A 23,178-nucleotide genomic window follows, 5' to 3' on the forward strand; every position below is an offset into this window, starting at 1 on the left:
TTGTGTCTGCCTCTTTGTGACCCCATGGTCTACACAGTCCATGGAATTCTCCAGGCCAAAATACTAAAATAGGTCGCCTTTCCCTTCTCTAGGGAATCTTCTCAACCCAGGGATCGAACCCAGGTCTCCCACATTGCAGGTCAAAGCCACAAGGGAAGCTCAATGATTAAGGATACTAAGCAATTTTTCATGTGGCTATTTCCCATTTGCCTGTCTTTTTCAGAAGAAAGTTTGCCCTGGCCTTCTCCCATTTTAATAGTTTGTTGGTTTTTTTTTTTTTTTTTTTTTTTTTTCCCCAGTTAAATGAGTTCTTTGAATATTTAGTGCAATACTATCTTATGAGAAATACTGTTTGGAAGTATTTTCACTGATTCAGTAGGTTGTCTTTAATTTTTTTTTTTTTAAACAGTTTCCTTAGCTATGCAGAAATCTCTTTTTAGTTTAAAATTGTTTCACTTGTTTATTTTTTTTTTCTTTTCTTCCCCTTACCTGAGGAGACAAATTCAAAAATATCACTAAGACACATATCAAAGAGGGTACTGTACTTACTCCAGTTTTATTTTTTTTACTCAAGATTGCTTTGGCTATTTGGGTTCTTTGTGTCTCCATACAACTTTAAGAATTTTTATTCTAGTTCTGTGAAAATTGTCACTGGTAATTTGATACAAATTGCACTGGCTCTGTAGATTGTCTTGGGTAGTACAGTCATTAGGGCAGTATTGATTCTTCTAATCCAAGGACATGGTATATTTTGCAGTTATTTGTGTCATCTTTAATTTCTGTCATCAGCATCTTAAACTTTTTGAAGTAGAAGTAATCTTAGGAACATCTACTTTTAGCTATCTTATTCTTTTCAGTGAGGTGGTAAATAGGATGGTTTCCTTAATTTCTCTTTATCTTTCATTACTAGTGTATATAAGTGAAACAGATTTCTTGTATTAATTTTGTACTCTGCAACACTACCAAATTCACTGTTGAATTCTATTAATTTTCTGGTAGCATCTTTAGGATTTTCTATCTATAGTATCATGTCATCTGTAAATAGTGACAGTTTTACTCCTCTTTTCCATTTTGAATTCCTTTTGTTTATTTTTCTCCTGTGATTATCACATTTAGGACTTCCAAAACTATGTTTTCAGCATTTCATCACTGAATGTGATATTAGCTGAAGGTGTGTCATATATGTCCTTTATTATATTGATGTATGTTCCCACTATGCCCAATTTCTGAAGCTCTTTTTTTTTTAATCATAAATGATTGTTGGATTTTTTCAAAAATTTTTCTAGATCTATTGGATTATCGTTTTTTTTTTTTATTTTATTTAGATGATGTGAACTGTCACAATGATTGATTTGTGGATATTGAAAAATCCTTGCATCCTTGGGATAAATCTCACTTTATAATGTTATGTGGCCTTTTAAATGTATTGCTTGATTCAGTTTGCCAGTATGTTGTTGAGGATTTTTGTCTCTATGTTCATAATTGATGCCTGCATTCTCAGTTTCTCAATTGTTTCCAACTGTTTGTGACCCCATGGACTGTAGCCCATCAGGCTCCTCTGTCCAAGGGATTTTCTTAGCAAGAATACTGGAGCCGATTGCCATTTCCTTCTCCAGGGGGTCTTCCCAGCAAAGGAATTGAACCCATGTCTCTTGCCTCTCCTGCATTACAGGCAAATTCTTCACCACTGAGCCATCAGAGAAGCTCCATACTAGCCCATAATTTTATTTTTCAAGATATCTTTGTTTGGCTTTGGTATTAGGGTGATGGTGGCATCATAGAAATAATTTGGGTGTATTCCGTCCTGTGCAGTTTTGGGGAAGAGTTTCAGAAAGATAGCTTTTAATTCTTTACTAAATGCTTCATAGCATTTACCTATACACTTATCAGGTCCTGGAATACTGTTTGTTGGGAGCATTAAAATCACTGTTTCAATCTCAACACTTGTGATTCAGTTCAGTCGTGTCTGACTCTTTGTGACCCCATGGACTGTAGCATCCCAGGCTTCCCTGTTCATCACCAACTCCCAGGGCTTGCTCAAACTCATATCCATCGAATCGGTGATGCCATCCAACCATATCATCTTCTGTCACCCCATTCTCTTCCTGCCTTCAATTTTTCCCAGCATCAGGGTCTTTTCCAATGAGTCAATTCTTCCCATGAGGTGGCAAAAGTATTGGAGCTTCAGCTTCAGCATTTGTCCTTCCAGTGAATATTCAGGACTAATTTCCCTTAGGATTCACTGGTTGGATCTACTTGCTTCTCCAGCACCACAGTTCAAATGCATCAATCCTTCGGCACTCAACTTTCTCTATGATCCAACTCTTACATCCATACATAACAACTGGAAAAAGCATAGCTTTGACTAAACACATCTTTGTCCATAAAGAAATATCTCTGCTTTTTAATACGGCATAAAGTGTATATATATATATATTTCTCTATGTCACAAACTACCACATTTTAAAGCAACTCTATCTCCATTCAAAAAAAAAAAACAAAAACAAAAACAGAAATTCGTAATGCAATTAGTTGCTAGTTCTTTGAAAAGATAAACAAAGTTATTCAATAACTAAACAGACATTAATAGAAAGAGGGAAAGACCCAAGTAAGTAAAACTAATATGAAAAGAGAAGTTACTGCTGACACCACAGAAAACAGGAATCAAAAGAGATTACTACTAGCAACTGTATACCAAAAATACAGAAAAGTTAAAAGTAAATGATAAATTCCTAGAAACATATAATAACACAAACTAGATAAGAAAAAAGAAAACCTGAACAGAGAACCACTGAGAACACTGAATCACAAATTTAAAGGACTCCCAACAAACAACAAAAGACCAGGACCAAATAGCTTTGTAGCAAGACCCACTGAATTTTGCAATCCAGGATGTCTGGCACTAGGTGAGTGGAAGCACCATCATGGTTATCCAGGTCTTCCTAACATTTTTCATACAGTTCTTCTGTCTGTACCTGCCCCACCCCCTTCTTAATCTCTTCTGCTTCTGTTAGATCCTTGTGATTTCCATCCTTTACTGTGCCTATCTTTGCATGAAATATTCACTTAATATCTCCAAATTTCTTGAAAAGATCTTTAGTTTTTTTTTTCCATTCTGTTTTCCTCCATTTCCTTGCACTGTTGGCTTAAGAAGGCTTTCTTATCTCTCCTGGCTAAAGGAAATCAGTCCTGAATATTCATAAGAAGGACTGATGCTGAAGCTGAAACTCCAATACTTTGGCCACCTGATGCAAAGAACTGACTCAACTGAGAAGACCCTGATGCTGGAAAAGATTGAAGGCAGAAGGAGAAGGGGATGACAGAGGAAGAGATGGTTGTATGGTATCACCGACTCAATGGACATGCATTTGAGCAAGCTCTGGGAGTTGGTGATGGACAGGGAAACCTGGTGTGCTTCAGTTCATGGGGTTGCAAAGAGTCGGACACGACTGAGCAACTGAACTGAACTGATGCAACAGCAGAAAATGCAGGCCTCCAGGGGATAGGCTAAGCTCCCTGGGATGAGATAGATAGGAGAGAGGATAGAGACATAAAAAAGGGAAGAGATGGAGAACTTCAGGATGGGAGCTTGTGCCCTAAGGGAGGGAAGGAGTCATGAAGGAGGAAGAGTTCCCATGCCTTTGGAAGTTCCCTGAAAGGCAGACCCAAGGGGAAGCTATGGAATCTCGGAAAGCCAGGCGAAGCAGGAACTTAGAGGGCAGAAAACAGAGAAAGCTACACTTCTCAGCCCAGAAACAGCTCACAGACTGTGGCCTTGACTAGAGAGTGGGATAGGGGAACTAAGAGAAGCCTACAGAAGCCCTGTGTCATAGAGGGTGGGCCCAGGGTGCTGAGAGAAGCACAGCATACAAATCTCTGCAGCTCTCACGAGCCTCGCTGTGCAGTCTAGGCCTTGGGGACCGACAGAGAGGCACACACAAACCCCTGCAGCACACACAAACCACATGGCACAGAGGGAGGCCCAGGGAGCCGAAATAACACACAAGCCCATCACAAAGGGAGGGCCCAGTGAGCCAAAACAAGTGCACAGAAGCCCTGTGATGTATAGAGCAAGCTCAAGTGGCTGAACAAAGCCCTCACAAGTCTCCATGATGCAGACGGGACAGGGTTTGTGAGCTGAGAAAAGATCAATACAAGCCCCTACCTAGTCTGTTTCCGCCTGCAGTTCAGGGTGGGACCAGGGGACAGAAGCAGTGGCAAAGATTCTGGGGACAAGTAGGGAGCTGGAGGCAGTGAAGATATACTGAGAGGGCCATTTCAACATGACTGAAAATCGGTGTGTCTAACACTGCCAAAGCCAGAAGGACTGCACCAAAACGTACTGAACCCAGTCGTGTCTGACTCTTTGCAATCCCATGGACTGCAGCACGCCAGACTTCCCAGTCCATCAACAGTTCCCAGATCTTGCTCAAACTCATGTTCATCAAGTTGGTGATGCCATCCAACGAGCTCATCCTCTGTAGTCCCCTTCTCCTGCCTTCACTCTTTCTCAGCATCAGGGTCTTTTCTAAGGAGTCAGTTCTTCACATCAGGTGGCCAAGGTATTGACCCCATAGACACCCCAAAACCTACTACTGGACACTGCACTCATTGCCCTTCAGAGAGATGAGATCCAGCTCCATCAAAGAGAATACAGGCAGAAGCTCCCCCAACCAGGAGAACATCACAGAACACTAATCCAATCCCATCCATGGGGTCAGGTTCCACAATCAAGAAGAACTATGACCTTAAGAACATTTTTCTTTTCTCAATTTTAAATCATACTATCACCGCTACGTATTTCTACATTCACATTAGCCTTTTGCAGTGCTGTCGAGTATTACTCTTTGTTTTCCTTTTTTTTTTCTTTTTTTTTCGTTTAATATCTTATAAGAAACAAATCACCAGTCCAGGTTTGATGCAGGATACAGGATACTTGGGGCTTGTGGTTTGGGATCATCCAGTGGGATGGTACAGAGAGAGAAGTGGGAGAGGGGTTCAGGATGAGGAACACGTGTACACCTGTGATGGATTCATGTTGATGTATGGCAAAACCAATACAATATTGTAAAGTAAAATAATAATAATTATAATAAATAAATTTAAAAAAATAAAGTAAATGTTTTTAATATGTTTTTCACCCTTTTTTGTGATTCTTCTGATTTTGCTTTTGATATATTTGTCTGCTTTTCTTATAGTTTTTTTACTGGCTATAGTTATTCCTGAATATACATAAATGTTCACATATGTCTATTTATTTTTGCTTTTCATTTTTTTTTTTTTACATTCTCGTCCACCTTCATTTTATCTTTTCTTTCCCTTCTCTTCTTTTTCCCTTTTTCTTTTTGCCCTTCACTGTTTCTTTTTTCACCATGTAAGTTACATTGTTGTGCTCCCTTTGCTATATTCCCCAAGTGGCACTCTGCTCAAACTCAGTTTTCCAGGTTGAGAGATACTTATTTCTTGTTTTAATTGGTTGATATCACTTTTGGTTTCCCTTGTTCATCAAGTCAATCTTCTGTATTATTTTTGTATTTTACCATTATTTCTATAACTACTTGCTTGATGTTGCATTTACCATCTATCTGGGTTCAACTTTTATTTTATGTAATGCTTTGCTTTTTGTCTTGGTGTGTATGCTTTAATCCCTTTAATCCCATCATAAGCTACTTATGGAGCCCCAATCCCCTGATCAAGGGTTGCACCTGAATCAGTGAGGTGAGAGCATTGAGTCCAAGATGCCAGAGAATTCCTAACCCCAGAGGGTATTAATTACTGAGAACTTTGACACCTGTACACAAAACTTAGTACTACCCAGCTATTGAAAGTATACACTCCAGGAAAATTTTCCCAAACAAAAGCAAGACAAAAACAAAAACAATCAACAGACAAGAGTCCCACAGACACTGTGAAATATACTACCTTACATAGCCTTGACCATCAAAGGAAAAAATTAAAAGAAAATAACCTCACCTCCTCCCACTAGAGTACAGACACGTCACCCCAACAAGAAAACAACAGAAACCACAACCAACCTTTCCCTCCAAGAGCAAAAAACAAAAGGAAAATGGAATACAGCACTAAAACCTGGAGAAAGGAGACCTCAAGTGGAGCACATTAAAAAAATAAAATAAAATAAAAGACAGAAATACAGCACAATACTGAAAGGAAAAATCTACAACCAAGATTACTATACCCAGCAAAGACCTCATTCAAAGCTGATGGAGAAATCAAAAGGTTTACAGACAGGAAAATTTAAGAGAATTTAGAACCACTAAATCAGCCTTACAACAAATAATTAAGGAGCTTACGTAGGCAGAAAACACAAGAGAAAGAAAGACTTACAGCAAACCCAAAACAATTAATGAAATGCCGTTAGGAGCATTATTTAAATCATTACTTTAAATGTAAATGGATAGCATGGATCCACCAAAGCGAACATACTGACTGAATGGATACAAAAAGAAGACCCATATAAACGCTGCCTACAAGAGACCTACTTCAGACCTAGAGATACATACAAACAAAAAGCAAAAGGATGGAAAATTCTATGTGAATGGAAACCAAAAGAAAGCCAGAGTGGCAATCAGTATTTCAGACAAAATAGACTTTAAAGAATATTATAAGAGATAAAGGAGGATAGTACATAATGATCAAGGGGTCAATCCAAGAAGGCATAACAACTATAAATATTTATGCACCAACATAGGAGCGGCTGAGAGGAGCTACCCCACATCCGAGGTCAGGGGCAGAAGCCAGGAGAACCCCATGCCTGAAGGCTGGTGGCCAAGAGAAGTGACCCCAAGTCTGAGGTCAGGGTCAGCAGCCGAGAGGGCCAGGATGCGATGGCACAGGAACGGCAGAGAGGAGCTACCCCACGTCTGAGGTCAGGGATGGCTGCTGGGAGGAGCAACCCCACGTCCAAGGAGTGGTGTCTGTGCAGGCCCAGGAGGGCCTAGAGGAGCCATCCCACGTTGAAGGTCACGAAGGACGGTGGTGAGGAGACACCCCTCATCCAAGGTAAGGAGCAGAAGCTGCACTTTGCTGGAGCAGCCGTGAAGAGATACCCCACACCCAAGATAAGAGAAACGAAAGTAAGGTGGTAGGTGTTGCAAGAGAGCATCAGAGGGCATAAAAACTGAAACCATTCTCCCAGAAAACTAGTCAATCTAATCACACTAGGAACACAGCCTTGTCTAACTCGATGAAACTAAGCCATGCCCCAAGACGGGCGGGTCATGGTGGAGAGGTCTAACAGAATGTGGTCCACTGGAGAAGGGAATGGCAAACCACTTCAGGATTCTTGCCTTGAGAACCCCATGAACAGTATGAAAAGGCAAAATGATAGGATACTGAAAGAGGAACTCCCCAAGTCAGTAGGTGCCCAACACGCTACTGGAGATCAGTGGAGAAATAACTCTAGAAAAAATGAAGGGATGTAGCCAAAGCAAAAACAATACCTAGTCGTGGGTGTGACTGGTGATAGAAGCAAGATCCAATGCTGTAAAGAGCAATATTGCATAGGAACCTGGAATGTCAGGTCCATGAATCAAGGCAAATTGGAAGTGGTCAAACAAGAGATGGCAAGAGTGAATGTCGACATTCTAGGAATCAGAGAACTAAAATGGACTGGAATGGGTAAATTTAATTCAGATAACCATTATATCTACTACTGCAGGCAGGAATCTCTTAGAAGAAATGGAGTAGTCATCATGGTCAACAAAAGAGTCCAAAATGCAGTACTTGGATGCAACCTCAAAAATGACAGAATGATCTGAGTTCATTTCCAAGGCAAACCATTCAATATCAGAGTTATCCAAGTCTATGCACCAATCAGTAACGCTGAAGAAGCTGAAGTTGAATGGTTCTATGAAGACCTACAATAGCTTTTAGAACTAACACCCAAAAAAAGATGTCCTTTTCATTATAGGGGACTGGAATGCAAAAGTAGGAAGTCAAGAAACATCTGGAGTAACAGGCAAATTTGGCCCTGGAATGTGGAATGAAGCAGGGCAAAGACTAATAGAGTTTTGCCAAGAAAATGCTCTGGTCACAGCAAACACCCTCTTCCAACAACACAAGAGAAGACTCTACACACGGACATCACCAGATGGTCAACACAAAAATCAGATTGATTATATTCTCTGCAGCAAAAGATGGAGAAGCCCTATACAGTCAACAAAAACAAGACCAGGAGTTGACTGTGGCTCAGATCATGAACTCCTTATTGCCAAACTCAGACTGAAATTGAAGAAAGCAGGGAAAACCACTAGACCATTCAGGTATGACCTAAATCAAATCCCTTATGATTATACAGTGGAAGTGAGAAATAGATTTAAGGGCCTAGATCTGATAGATAGAGTGCCTGATGAACTATGAATTGAGGTTTGTGACATTGTACAGGAGACAGGGATCAAGATCATCCCCATGGAAAAGAAATGCAACAAAGCAAAATGGCTCTCTGGGGAAGCCTTACAAATAGAGGTGAAAAGAAGAGAAGTGAAAGCCAAGGAGAAAAGGAAAGATATAAGCATCTGAATGCAGAGTTCCAAAGAACAGCAAGAAGAGATAAGAAAGCCTTCTTCAGTGATCAATGCAAAGAAATAGGGGAAAAGAACAGAATGGGAAAGACTAGAGATCAAGAAAATTACAGATACCAAGGGTTCATTTCATGAAAAAATGGGCTTGATAAAGGACAGAAATGGTATGGACCTAACAGAAGCAGAAGATATTAAGAAGAGGTGGCAAGAATACACAAAAGAACTGTACAAAAAAGGTCTTCATGACCTGGATAATCACGAGGCTGTGATCACTCATCTAGAGCCAGACATCCTGGAATGTGAAGTCAAGTGGGCCTTAGAAAAGCATCAGTATGAACAAAGTTAGTGGAGGTGATGAAATTCCAATAGAGCTATTTCAAATCCTGAAAGATGATGCTGTCACAATGCTGCACTCAATATGCCAACAAATTTGGAAAACTCAGCAGTGGCCACAGGATTGGAAAAGGTCAGTTTTCATTCCAATCCCAAAGAAAGGCAATGCCAGAGAACTACCGCACAATTGCACTCATCTCACACACTAGTAAAGTAATGCTCAAAATTCTCCAAGCCACGTTTCAGCAATACTTGAACCGTGAACTTTCTGATGTTCAAGCTGGTTTTAGAAAAGGCAGAGGAACCAGAGATCAAATTGCCAACCTCTGCTGGATCATGGCAAAAGCAAGAGAGTTCCAGAAAAACATCTATTCCAAAAGCTTTGACTGTGTGGATCACAATAAACTGTGGAAAATTCTGAAAGAGATGGGAATACCAGACCATCTAACCTGCCTCTTGAAAAATTTGTATTCCGGTCAGGAAGCAACAGCTAGAACTGGACATGGAACAACAGACTGGTTCCAAATAGGAAAAGGAGTACTTCAAGGCTGTATATTGTCACCCTGGTTATTTAGTTATATGCAGAGTACATCATGAGAAATGCTGGGTTGGATAAAGCACAAGCTGGAATCAAGATTGCCAGGAGAAATATCAATAACCTCAGATATGCAGATGACACCACCCTTAGGGCAGAAAGTGAAGAAGAACTAAAAAGCCTCTTGATGAAAGTAAAAAAAGAGAGTGAAAAAGTTGGCTTAAAGCTCAACATTCAGAAAACGAAGATCATGGCATTCGGTCCCATCACTTCATGGAAAATAGATGGGAAAACAGTGACAGACTTTTTTTGGGGGGGGCTCCAAAATCACTGCAGATGATGATTGCCACCATGAAATTAAAAGATGATTACTCCTTGGAAGAAACGTTATGACCAACCTAGATAGCATATTCAAAAGCAGAGACATTACTTTGCCGACTAAGATCTCTAGTCAAGGCTATGGTTTTTCCAGTGGTCATGTATGGATGTGAGAGTTGCACTGTGAAGAAGGCTGAATGCCAGAGAATTGATGATTTTGAACTGTGGTGTTGGAGAAGACTTGAGAGTCCCTTGGACTGCAAGGAGATCCAACCAGTCCATTCTAAAGGAGATCAACCCTGGGATTTCTTTGGAAGGAATGGTGCTAAATCTGAAACTCCAGTAGTTTGGCCACTTCATGCGAAGAGTTGACTCACTGGAAAAGACTTTGATGCTGGGAGGGATTGGGGGCAGGAAAAGAAAGGGACAACAGAGGATGAGACGTCTGGATGGCATCACTGACTTGATGGATGCGAGACTGAGTGAACTCCGGGAGTTGGTGATGGACAGAGAGGCCTGGTGTGCTGCGATTCATGGGGTCACAAAGAGTCGGGCACGACTGAATGACTGAACTGAACTGAACTGAAGATTATCCCAAAATATATCTTGTGTGTGAGGGGCCTGGTGCCATTCTCTGAGTTTTAAGACATTCCTTTCTTCCATTAACAAACTGCAACATCCAACTAATAACTAGGAGACGGGTATTCTTTCTGCCAACTTCTGATGTCTATGTTAGAAGCTTTCTCTATCTCCTTTATATTTTAATAAAACTTTATTACACAAAAAACTCTGAGCAATCAAGCCTCGTCTCTGGCCCCAGATTGAATTTTTCTCTTCCAGAGGCCAAGAATCCTGGCATGTTATGTGGTTCAGCAACAACCTTTCAAAATCAACCATGAATACTCATTGGAAGGAATGATGCTGGAGCTGAAACTCCAGTACTTTGCCTACCTGATGTGAAGAGCTGACTCCTTAGAAAAGATCCTATTGCTGGAAAAGATCTAAGGCAGGAGGAGTAGGGAATAACAGAGAACGAAATGGTGGAAGGTATCACCAACTCAATGGACATGAGTCTGAACAAACTCTGGGAGATGGTGAAGGACAAGCAAGTCTGGCATGCTTCAGTTCACAAGATCACAAATGGTTGGATACAATAGTAAATTGGTTACTTAAGCATGTGGTTTAGTAGCATATTGTTTAACCTCTTGCTTGTTTTTTAGATGCGTTTTTCTGATAATTGATTTCCAATCTTATAGCACTGTGATCAGAAAAAATGCTCAATATGATTCCATTTCTCTTAAAATTAACATGTCTCACCTGTGACTCAGCATGTGATCAATCCTGGTGATCCACGTGCACTTAAGAAGAGTGTGTATTCTGATGCTTTTGGATGGAATACTCTATAAATATCAGTTAAATCCATCTGGACTGATGTGTCATTTAAGTCCTTCATTTCCCTATTGATTTCTGGCTTAGATGAGCTGTCCACTGATGAATGTCGGGTGTTAAAGTCTCCCACTATCATTGTGTTACTGTTGACTTCTCCCTTAAGCTATTAGCATTTGCTTATTGCATTCAGTGCTCCCTTGTTGGATCCATGTATGTTTACAACTGTTATATTTTCTTGAGCTTTTCCCTTGATCTTATGTAGTGTCCTCTGTCTCTTATAAAAGTCTTTAATTTTAAAAAATTATATATTTATTTTCATATATATATATATATATATATTTCCTAATATACATATTCTATTGGAATATAATTGACCTACAATGTTTCAGGTGCACATCAAGGTGATTCAGTTATACACATATGTTATTTTTCAGACTATTTTCCACTTTAGGTTATTAGAAGCTATTGACTGTAATTCCTCATGCTATACAATAAACCTTTGCTCCTTGTTGCATATCTAGATTTTAAATTAGAAATTAAGCATTCTGTACAGACTAAGTCAAACAAGTGGAATCAAATATCACAAAAAATTTAGTTAGGCAAAAATTTATGTTTTCTAAAATATGCATATTATGCATACTAAAAATATATACATATACATAGACATGCATGCAAAAGCTTGCTTACTATGCTTGAAAAAGACTTGAAACAGAATATAAAAAGAAAAATTAAGATATGGAGAAACTGAGAATCATAAGCTAAATGAAATGGGACCACTGAATATGAAATAGAAAAAGTGAAACAAACAAGATAAAAATAAAATATCATCATATAGTCTAGTTGTTTTTAAACATGGCTGCTCAATAAAAGAATTACAAACAATTTGTGGGGGGGTGGTCAAGCAGAGTGATGTGGTAAGTCAAAGTGGATATATGAGCATGTTTTCATCCACTCAGGCAGTCTATGTCTTTTGGTTAGTGCATTTAATCCATTTATATTTAAGGTAATGATTGATATGTATGATCTTATTACCGTTTTCTTAATTAGTTTGTGTTTATTTTCTGGAAATCTTTTCCTTCTTTTGTGGTTTCCTGGCTAGAGAACTTCCTTTGTTGTTGTTTTTCAGTCACTCAGTCATGTCCCACTCTCTGTGACCCTATGGACTGCAGTATGTCTGGCTTCCCGGTACTTCACCATCTCTCAGAGCTTGCTCAAACTCATGTCCATTGAGTCAGTGACGCCATCCAAACATCTCATCCTATATCATCTTTTCTTCCTGTCCTCAACGATTCCCAGCATCAGGGTACTTTCCAATGAGTAGGCTCTTCCAATAGGTCACCAGAGTATTGGAGATTCAGCTTCAGCATCAGACCTTCCAATAAACATTCAGGAATTATTTCCTTTAGGATTGACTGGATTGATCTCTTTGCAGTTACAGGGAATCTCAAGAATCTTCTCCAATATCACAGTTCAAAACATCAACTCTTCTGCACTAAGACTTCTCTATGGTCCAACTGTCACATCCACACCTGACTACTTGAAAAGCCATATATTTGACTAGAGAGACTTTTGTTGGCAAAGTGATGTTTCTGTTTTTTTAATATGCTGTCTAGGTTTGTCATAACTTTTGTTCAAAGCAACAAACATCTTTAAGTCTCGTGGCTGCAATCACCATCAGCAGTGATTTTGCAGCCCCAAAACATAAGTCTGTCATTGTTTCCATTGTTTCCCCATCTATGTGCCATGAAGTAATGGGACATGTTGCCATTATCATAAATTTTTGAATGTTGAGTTTTAAGCCAACTTTTTCACTCTCCTTTGTCACTTTCATCAAGAGTCTCTTTAGTTCCTCTTCACTTTCTGCCATAATGGTGGTGTCATCTGCATATCTGAGGTTATTGATATTTCTCCCAGCAATCTTGATTCCAGCTTGTGATTCATCCATCCCAGCATTTCACATGATGTACTATGCCTATAAGTTAAATAAGCAGGGTGACAGTATACAGCCTTGATGTAGCCCTTTCCCAATTTTGAACCAGTCCAGAAGTCCATTTCTAGTTCTAACTGTTGCTTCTTGATCTGCATACAGGTTTCTTAGGAGGCAGGTCAGGTGATCTTGTATTCTCATCTCAGTCAGAGGCTTTAGAGTAGTCGATGAAGCAGATTTTTTTTTTTTTTTTAAATTCTCTTGCTTTTACTATAAGCCAACAACTATATTTCTGGTCCTGTGTCCACAGCTCTATTTTCCAAATTTTTTAGCATTTTGAATGTAGCACTTTTACAGCATCATCTTTCAGGATTTGAAATAGCTTAACTTGAACTCCATCACCTCCACTGGCTTTGTTCATAGTGATACCTCCTAAGGCAATCTAGACTTCGCACTCCAGGTCCAAGTGACGTTGCACTTAGCCATTTTTTGGTGTGGTGATGCTGAATTATGTTAACATTTGCTGGTCTGGAGAGCTTTTGATTTCTCCATCAAATCTGAATGAGTATTCAGGTAGAGTATTCTTGGTTGTAGGTTCTTCCTTTTTATCACTTTAAATATATTGTGGCATTCCCTTCTGGCTTGTGGATTATCTGTTGAGAAATGTGACTTCTGATGGGACTTCCCTTGCATGTTGCCATTTTTACGTTGTCGTTTTTAATATTTTATCTTTGTCTTCAATTTTTGTCAGTTTGATTACTATTGGTCATGGTGTGTTCCTCCTGGGGTTTATCCTTCCTGTAACTCTCTGTACTTTCTGGACTTTGTTGACTATTTCCTTTCCCATGTTCAGGAAGTTTTCAGCTGTTATCTCTTTAAATATTTTCTCAGGTCCTTTGTCTCTCTCTTCTTCTGTAGCCCCTATAGTGCAAATGTTGGTGCATTTAATGTTGTCCCAGAGGTCTCTTAGACTGTCTTTATTTTTTTCCTTTTTTTTTTTTTTTTTTCCTAGATTCTGTTCTGTTTCAGTGATTTCCTGCATTCTGCCTCAAGGTCATTTATCTGTTCTTCTGCCTCAGTTATTCTGCTATTGATTTCTTCTAGTATATTATTCATCTCTGTTTGTTTTTTCTTTCATTCTTCTAAGTCTTTGGTAAACATTTCTTGAATCTTCATAGTTTTCCTGAGATGCTAGATCATCTTCACTATCATTATTCTGAATTCTTTTTCTGAAAGATTGCCTATCTCCACTTCATTTAAGTGTTTCTCTGGTATTTTACCTTGTCCCTTCATCTGGGACATAACTTTCTGTTTTCTCATTCTGACTTACATTCTGTAATGTGCTTTTTGTTCTGGCTGCTGTCAGATTGTGGTTATTCTTGCTTCATCTGTCCTTCCTCTGATGGAGGAAGGTAACAGGCTTATGTAAGCTTCTTGATGGGAGGGGCTACCAGTGGGAAAATCTGGGTCTTGCTTTGGTGGGCAGGGTCTTGCTCAGTAACACTTTAATCCAATCATCTGCTAATGGGTGGGGTTGTACTCCCTCCTTGTTAGCTTATTGGCTGGAGTCAATCCAGTCCTGGGGTCTATAGGCTTATGGTAGGGTTAGTCATGGCCTCCAAGAGGGCTTATGCCAAGGGAGCAGTCTAGAACTGCTACTGTCATTGCCCTCTTTTCTGTGGTGAGCCCTGCTAAGTCATGCCTCCACAGGAGACCTCCAACATTAGCAGGTAGTTTTGATTTAGTCTCCTGTGGGGACACTGATCTTTCCTCTGGATTTTGGTGTGCACAAGATTTTGTTTGTGCCTTCCATGACCAGAGTCTCTGTTTCCCCCAGCCCTGTGGAAGTTCTATAATCAAACCCCACTGGCCTTCAGGATCAGAGTCCCTGGAGATTCCCAGTCCCTTCGTCAGATCCCAACGTTAGGAAGCTTGACCTGGGGCTCAGAGGCTTCACAATAGTGGGATAACTTCTTTGTTATTATTGTTCTCCAGTTTGTGGGTCATCCACCTAATGGGTATGGGATTTGATTTTATTGTGATTGTGCCCCTCCTACCATCTTACTGTGAGTTCTTTTTGACTTTGCATGTGGGGTATCTTTCTTGGGGGATTTTAGTACTCTCTTGATGATTGTTGAACAGCTAGTCGTGATTCTGGTTCTCTCACAGGAGGAGATGAGGACATGTCATTCTAATCCACCATCTTGAAATGGAAGCCTCTAAAATTCGATTCATTTTTAATGAATATTGTTACTCCAGCTTTCTTTTCACTTCAATTTGCATGGAATGTCATTTTCTATCCCCTTATTTTAAATCTGTATATGTCCCTGATCTGATAGATCTCCTGTGGATAGCATGTAAATAGTTGTATATGTGTTTGTATCCATTCAGCAATTCCATGTCTTTTGGCTGGAACTTTTAATCCATTTATATTTAAAGTAATTTTATATATATATATATATATATATATATATATATATATATATATATACACACATATATTCTTAGTGCCATTTTGTTACTTGTTTTGAATTTATTTTTGTAGGTTGTTTCCTTCCCATTCCTCTTTTGTTCTCTTCTTTTGTGAATTGATACTTACATTTAGTGATGTATTTGAATTTTTTCTTTCTTGTCTATCTATCTATTGTAGATTTTCATTCTGCAGTTACCAAAAGTTTTTGATATAGCAATTTATATATAAACAAGATTGACTTATGTTGCTTGTCTTTAATTTCAAATGCATTTACAATTTCTTAAATTTGTGCTCTCCTCTTCTTGTAATTTCTGGTTTTGATACCATATTTGTGTATGGACTATTTACTACTTTGCTGTTTTCTTTTTCTTTTCTTTCTTTTTTTTTTTTTTTTTTTTTTTTTTGCTTTCCTGTCAGTTTTTCCGTTTGTAAATTTCTTGTTTCTGATTGTGTGACCTTTTCTGCTTAGGAGAGTTCCTTTAGCATTTTTTGCAAAGCTAGTCTAGTGGTGCCAAATTCTTTCAGTTTTTGGTTATCAGTAATTTTTTTTTAAATTTTTCTATCAAATGTCAATGAGAGCCTTGCTGTATCCAGTATTCTTAGCTTTAGTTTCTTCACTTTTATCACTTTGAATATATCATGCCAATCCCTTCTGTCCTGCAGAGTTTCTGCTGATAAATAAGCTGATTAGTTTATGGAAGTTCCCTTGTATGATGTATGTTGCTTTTCTCTTTTTCCTTTTAATTTTTGTTACTTTGATTACTATATGCCTTAGCCTATTCTGAAAAGATATAGTACTGTTTATCTCTGTTTGTTCTTTAGCTCTTCTAGATCTTTGTTAAACATTCCTTGCATCTTCTCAATCCCTGCCTCCATTTTTTTTTTTCCTGAGATCTTCACTATCATTATTTAGAATTCTTTTTCTGAGAGGTTGTCTACATCTACTTCAATCAATTGTTTTCCTTGGATTTTGTCTTGTTCATTCATCTGGGGCATATTCCTCAATCGTCTCATTTCATCTCACTTTCTGTGATTTCAGTTTCTGTTCCATAGGCTGAAGGATTGTAGTCTGATGGATGAGGCTATTTAAGAGGCTTGTGCAGACTTCTGATAGTAGGGTCTAGTTCTGGTCTACTGGTTGGTAGAGCTAGGTCTTGTCCCTCTTATAAGCAAGGCTATCCTCAGGAAGACTTTAAACAGCTTGTCTGCTGTTTGCTATGACTATTCCTGCTTTTTGGTTGTTTAGTCCAAGGAATCCTAGCACTAGAGCCTACAAGCTGTAAGGTGGGGCTAATGTGGCTTCTGGAGGGTTCAAGTCAAGTAGTACTCCCTAGAACTGCCACTGCTAGTGACTCACTCCCATAACCCACAGAGTCTCAACAGGAGACTCTCCAATATTAGCAGGTAGAGTCTAGGTTGGTCTAGCCCAGCCTTTTATGAGACCACAGTTTGTTTGTTTGCTTTTCCCTGAACCCTAGTGTGAGCATGACATTGCATGCACCCTCCTAGAGTGGAGTTTCTCCTTCTCCCAGTCCTGTGGAATTCCTGTGATCAAGCCTCACTGCCTTTCAAAGAGATTCCCTGTGGGTACCACCCTATTGCCGGACTCAGGCTGGTAAGCTTGATGTGGGGCTCAGGACTTTCACTCCTTTGGTAGAACTTCTGTGGTATAATTGTTTTCCAGTTTTTGGTCTCCCACCCAGTGAGTGTGGAATTTAATTTTATCACAATGCATCCCCTCCTACACTTTCATTGTAGCTTCCTCTTTACTTTTGCATGTAGGCTCTTTTCCAGTAGATTCCAGCTTTTTTTTTTTTTTTGGTCAGTGATTATTCAGCAGTTACTTGTGATTTTGATGTTTACATAAAAAAGATTGAGTTCATGTCCTTTTATTTTGCCATTGAACTAATCATCCTACCCATACTGTTTTGATTACTTTAGCTTTCTAGTATAGTTTGAAATCTGAGAATGAGATACCTCTAACATTTTTCTTCTTTCTCAAGACTCTTTTGCTATTCAAGGTCTATTGTATTTCCATGTGAATATTAGAATTATTCATTCTAGTTATGTGAAAATATCATAGTCGTTTTCATAATGATTACATTTAATCTGTATTTTGCCTTTGGGAGTATGATAATTTTAACAATATTGTTCCAATCCATGAATATTTTAACAATATTCTTCTAATCTATGAATACAGTGTATTTTTCTGCTTGTATGTTCTTCAATATCTTTTATCAGTTCCTTATAGTTTTCTGAGCATAGGTCCTTTATCTCTTTAGTTAAGCTTATTCCCAGGTATTTTCTTCTTTTTGATATATATATATATTTTAATTTAAATTTATTTGTTTTAATTGGAGGCTAATTATTTTACAATGTTGTATTGGTTTTGCCATATTTTTATGTTTTTTTTTAGTTTCTCTTTCCGATAGTTATTAGTATATAAAAATGAAACAGGTTTTTGTATATTAATTTTGCATCTGCAATTTGTTTTGCTAGTTCTAACAGTTATTTGGTTACATTTTTGGAATTTTGTATATACTGTATTCTATTATCTGCCATCAATGACAAGTTGACTTTTTCCTTTCCAATTTAGATTCCTTTTATGTATTTTTTTCTATTTTTCTGATTTGAGTCCTATGGCAAGTATTTAGAATAATATAGCTGAATAAAAGTGGCAAGAGTGGGCTTTCTTATCTTGTTCCTGATCTTAAAAATACCTTTAGTTTTTTGTCATTGAGTATGATACTGGCTGTAGGTTTGTCATATATAGCCTTAATTATATTGAAAAATCTTTTATAACCACTTTGTTGAGAGTTTTTTTTTTTTTTTATCACAAGTTGATGTCAAAATATATAAAAAGCTTTCTATTCAGATTATCATGTAATAGGATTTTTATTTTTCAGTTTGTTAACATGGACTATTACACTGAATGATTCATGAATACTGAATGATCTTTGCATCCCTAGGATAAAAATTTGGATAGATCACACTTGATCTTAGTGTATGATCCTTTGAATATATTCTTAAATTGACTTTACTAATATTTTGTTGATTATTTTTGTGTCTATATTCATCAGTAATATTAGCTTGTAATATTCCTTTCATGTGGTGTCTTTCCCTGGTTTGGGTATCAGGGTAATTCTGGACTCCTAGAATGAGATTAGAAGTGTTCTTTCTTTTGAATACATATATATTTAAATATATATATATATATACACACACACACTTGAAATAGTTTAACAGGGATAGTTGTTGATATTTTTAGATGTTTGATAAAATTCACCTTGAAGTTATTTGGCCCTGGACTTGGGTTTATCATTCTATATCTTTGATTGGAACATTTAGTCCATTATATTTAACGTAGCTATTAATAAACATGTACTTATTGTAAATTTGTTACTTGTTTTTGGTTTGTTTTTGTAATTTGTTTCTTCCTCTCTTCCTTTGCTCTCTTGATCTATGATTTGATAACTATCTATCGTGTTTGGATTCCTTTCTCTTCTATGTATGTGGGAATCTTCTATGGGTTTTGATATTTAGTTATCATAAAGTTCACATAGGAAAACCTTTATATGTACTAGTAATTATTTTAGGTTGATGATCTCTTTAAGCAGGTTTAACTCTAACAATTCTGCATTTTTACTCCAGTTCAGTTCAGATCAGTCGCTCAGTCGCGTCCGACTCTTTGCGACCCCATGAATCGCAGCACACCAGGCCTCCGTGTCCATCAGCAACTCCCGGAGTTCACTCAGACTCATGTCCATCAAGTCAGTGATGCCATCCAGCCATCTCATCCTCTGTCGTCTCCTTCTCCTCCTGCGCACAATCCCTCCCAACATCAGAGTCTTTCTCAATGAGTCAACGCTTTGCATCAGATGGCCAAAGTACTGGAGTTTCAGCTTTAGCATCATTATTTCCAAAGAAATCCCAGGACTGATCTCCTTCAGAATGGACTGGTTGGATCTCCTTGCAGTCCAAGGGACTCTCAAGAGTCTTCTCCAACGCCACAGTTCAAAAGAATCAATTCTTTGGTGCTCAGCCTTTGTCACAGTCCAACTCTCACATCCATACATGACCACAGGAAAAACCACAGCCTTGACCAGATGGACCTTAGTCGGCAAAGTTATGTCTTTGCTTTTGAATATGCTATCTAGGTTGGTCATAACTTTTCTTCCAAAGAGTAAGTGTCTTTTAATTTCACCATCTGCAGTGATTTTGGACCCCCCAAAAATAAAGTCTGACACTGTTTCCACTGTTTCCCCATCTATTTCCCATGGAGTAATGGGACCGGATGCCATGATCTTCGTTTTCTGAATGTTGAGCTTTAAGCCAACTTTTTCACTCTCCACTTTCACTTTCATCAAGAGGCTTTTTAGTTCCTCTTCACTTTCCGCCATAAGGGTGGTGTCATCTGCATATGTGAGGCTATTGATATTTCTCCTGGCAATCTTGATTCCAGCTTGTGTTTCTTCCAGTCCAGAGTTTCTCATGATGTACTCTGCATATAAGTTAAATAAGCAGGGTGACAATATACAACCGTAACATACTCCTTTTCCTATTTGGAAGCAGTCTGTTGTTCCATGTCCAGTTCTAACTGTTGCTTCCTGACCTGCATACATATTTCTCAAGAGGCAGGTCAGGTGGTCTGGTATTCCCATCTCTTTCAGAATTTTCCACAGTTCATCATCATCCACACAGTCAAAGACTTTGGCATAGTCAACAAAGCAGAAATAGATGTTTTCCTGGAACTCTCTTGCTTTTTCCATGATCCAGCGGATGTTGGCAATTTGATCTCTGATTCCTCTGCCTTTTCTAAAACCAGCTTGAACATCAGGAAGTTCACGGTTCATGTATTGCTGAAGCCTGGCTTGGAGAATTTTGAGCATTACTTTACTAGCATGTGAGATGAGTGCAACTGTGCGGTAGTTTGACCATTCTTTGGCATTGCTTTTCTTTGGAATTGTAATGAAAAGGGACCTTTTCCAGCCCTGTGGCCACTGCTGAGTTTTCCAAATTTGCTGGCATATTGAGTACAGCACTTTCACAGCATCATCTTTCAGGATTGAAATAGCTAAACTGGAATTCCATCCCTTCTACTAGCTTTGTTTGTAGTGATGCTTTCTAAGGCCCCTTGACTTCACATTCCAGGATGTCTGGCTCTAGGTGAGTGATCACACCATCGTGATTATCTGGGTTGTGAAGATCTTTTTGTACGGTTCTTCTCTGTATTCTTGCCCCCTCTTTTTACTCCACCAACTGACAACTAATGTTTTTGACATAATATTTTATATCTTTTTGCTTTGTGTATCTTTTAACCACTTATTGAGGATAGAGAAGATTTTACTGCATTGTCTTTTTTATTTAATTAATTTATTTTAATTGGAGGATAATTATTCTACACTATTGTGATGGTTTTTTGCCATACACTGACATGAATCACTCACAGGTGCCCAAGTGTCCCCCATCCTGAAACCTCTCCCGATCCCACTGCCCCCCCCCCAACCCCATCTCTATGGGTTGTCCCAGACAACTGGCTTAAGTACCCTGCTTCATGCATCAAACTACTGTATTGTCTTTTAGCCTTTGTGTTAACTTTATGAGACTCCCCACGTGGCTCAATAGTAAAGAAACCACCTACCAATGCAGGAAACACAGGAGGGACAGGTTTGATCCCTGGGTCAGGAAGATCCCCTGGAGTAGTAAATAATAACCCACTCCAGTATTCTTACCTAGAAAGTTCCATGGACAGAGGAGCATAGCTAGCTGCAATCCATGGGATCTCAAAGAGTGAGACATGACTGAGTGACAGAGCATGCACACGTGCTAGCTTTATACATGGTTGGTCTCCCACCTTTATAGTATATTTGAATCTAGTGATGAGGTTTTTCTGTCATAAATTTTTATTTCTAGCTGTTGTCTTTTCCTAAAGCTGGTTGACTCGTATCGAATTCTTTTGGCTTTTTCTTGTCTGTAAAATAATTTATCTCTCATTTAAATCTGAATGATGACCTTGCTGATATGATAATCTTGCTGGATAAAGTACTCTAGGCTATGGGTTTCTTTTCTTTCATTACTTTTAATATGTTGTGCTCCATTCTGGCTTATAAAGTTTCTGCTGAAAGTCAGCTGATGGACGTATGGCAGTTACTTTATACACAACTAGTTGTTTCTCTCTTGCTACTACTGTCAGTATTCTCTCTTCATCTTTAATTTTTATCATTTTAATTTTAATGTATCTTGGTGTGTACCTGCCGGGGTCCAGCGTGAAGAATCCCACCCATGACAAGGTCATGCGGAAGGAAGCCTGACAAAACGCAAGGGCGTGATCAGACTTCAGGGGTTCCCCCTGGAATTTCCTGAGTATCCACCCCCCAAGACCAGAGTCTGCCTGCTTTACTGTGTTATGCTTTCCACCTACTCTTCTGTCATTAACAGGGGGCTGTCCCCCCACCACCTTTTTCTGGAAAAAAATTAGAGCTTTTAGATAATAAATCTCCTGGGCATAATACGAGTGTTTCAATCCAAAAACCCCTCTGATGGCTTTCTAGCCTGCCTGCAGGACTCGTACAGTTGCGCATGTGATTGTTTGAGGGCTCCTGACCACAGGAGGCACAGGAAGCTTAAAACATCCTAGGAATGTAGGGGCTTCCGAGGAGTCAAAATCATTAGAATAGGACTGATTAAAGGTTTCATTTGTTGAGCCAATACTTGCTGCCAAATTTTCATATCCTTTATTTTTAGATAAAGTTGGTATATAGAAAAACAAGTAGTAGACCTGGTATTAGCAACATTAGATCTTTGAGTTAAGTACCTTCTTTGTTATAACCCACTGCGCCTTTGTTCTATAGAGAGGTAACTTCAGTGCTTTAAGGAGATGCAGATTAAAGAAAAACACTTCAGGGGAAATGAGATTAACATTCATTAAGAAAGAGAGCCAAAAAGTGTTAGCAAGCCTCTGGGCCAGAAGCTAATGTAAATCACCTGAGACCTTTTGTATACAAAAAGATATACAGAAAGGGTCAGGACTGCTGCCCCTGCGTGACTCTGTATCTTCCATTATGTAAAATTTAGGGTATATAAACACCTTTTAAGCAATAAAGTTGGAGGGGGTTTTTGCACAAACCTGGCCTCCCGGTGTCGATTCTTTCTCTTGTTCCCTCCCTCTTCTTTTCAGGCTGATTCCTTGGAACGTGGAGGCTCACCAAGTCTACTTACTTGCCCGGGCTTCTGAGACCCATACGAGAGGGAGCCCAAGGCGGGGCACCCTCCGATATTCACGCGGGTGCCTGTGGCCCAATGTAGACGGTGCAAGTTCCTTGTCTGGAACTTTATTGGTTATCCATGTAAACCAAGTTAATCAGCCTCTTTTCTCCACTAAATTTTCCTACTACACTATTTTTTCCTAATCTAATCTTATATTAATAAATAAGTAAGTTTTTTCCCTTGCCAATGCCATCCCCTCTTCAAATTCCCTGGATCCACCGGGGCTGGACCCCAGCATGTACCTCTTTGGACTAATCTTATCTGGGATGCGTTGTGCTTCCTGGCCCTAGATGTCTGTTTCCTTTAACGGTTTAGAAAAATTTTCATCTATTTCTCCTTTTAATTAATTTGTTTCCCCTTTCTTTCTCTCTTATCCCTTAGGGACCCCTTAAATAAA

The sequence above is a fragment of the Capra hircus genome, chromosome 19, assembly GCF_001704415.2.
Source record: "Capra hircus breed San Clemente chromosome 19, ASM170441v1, whole genome shotgun sequence".
Classification (NCBI taxonomy): Eukaryota; Metazoa; Chordata; class Mammalia; order Artiodactyla; family Bovidae; genus Capra; species Capra hircus.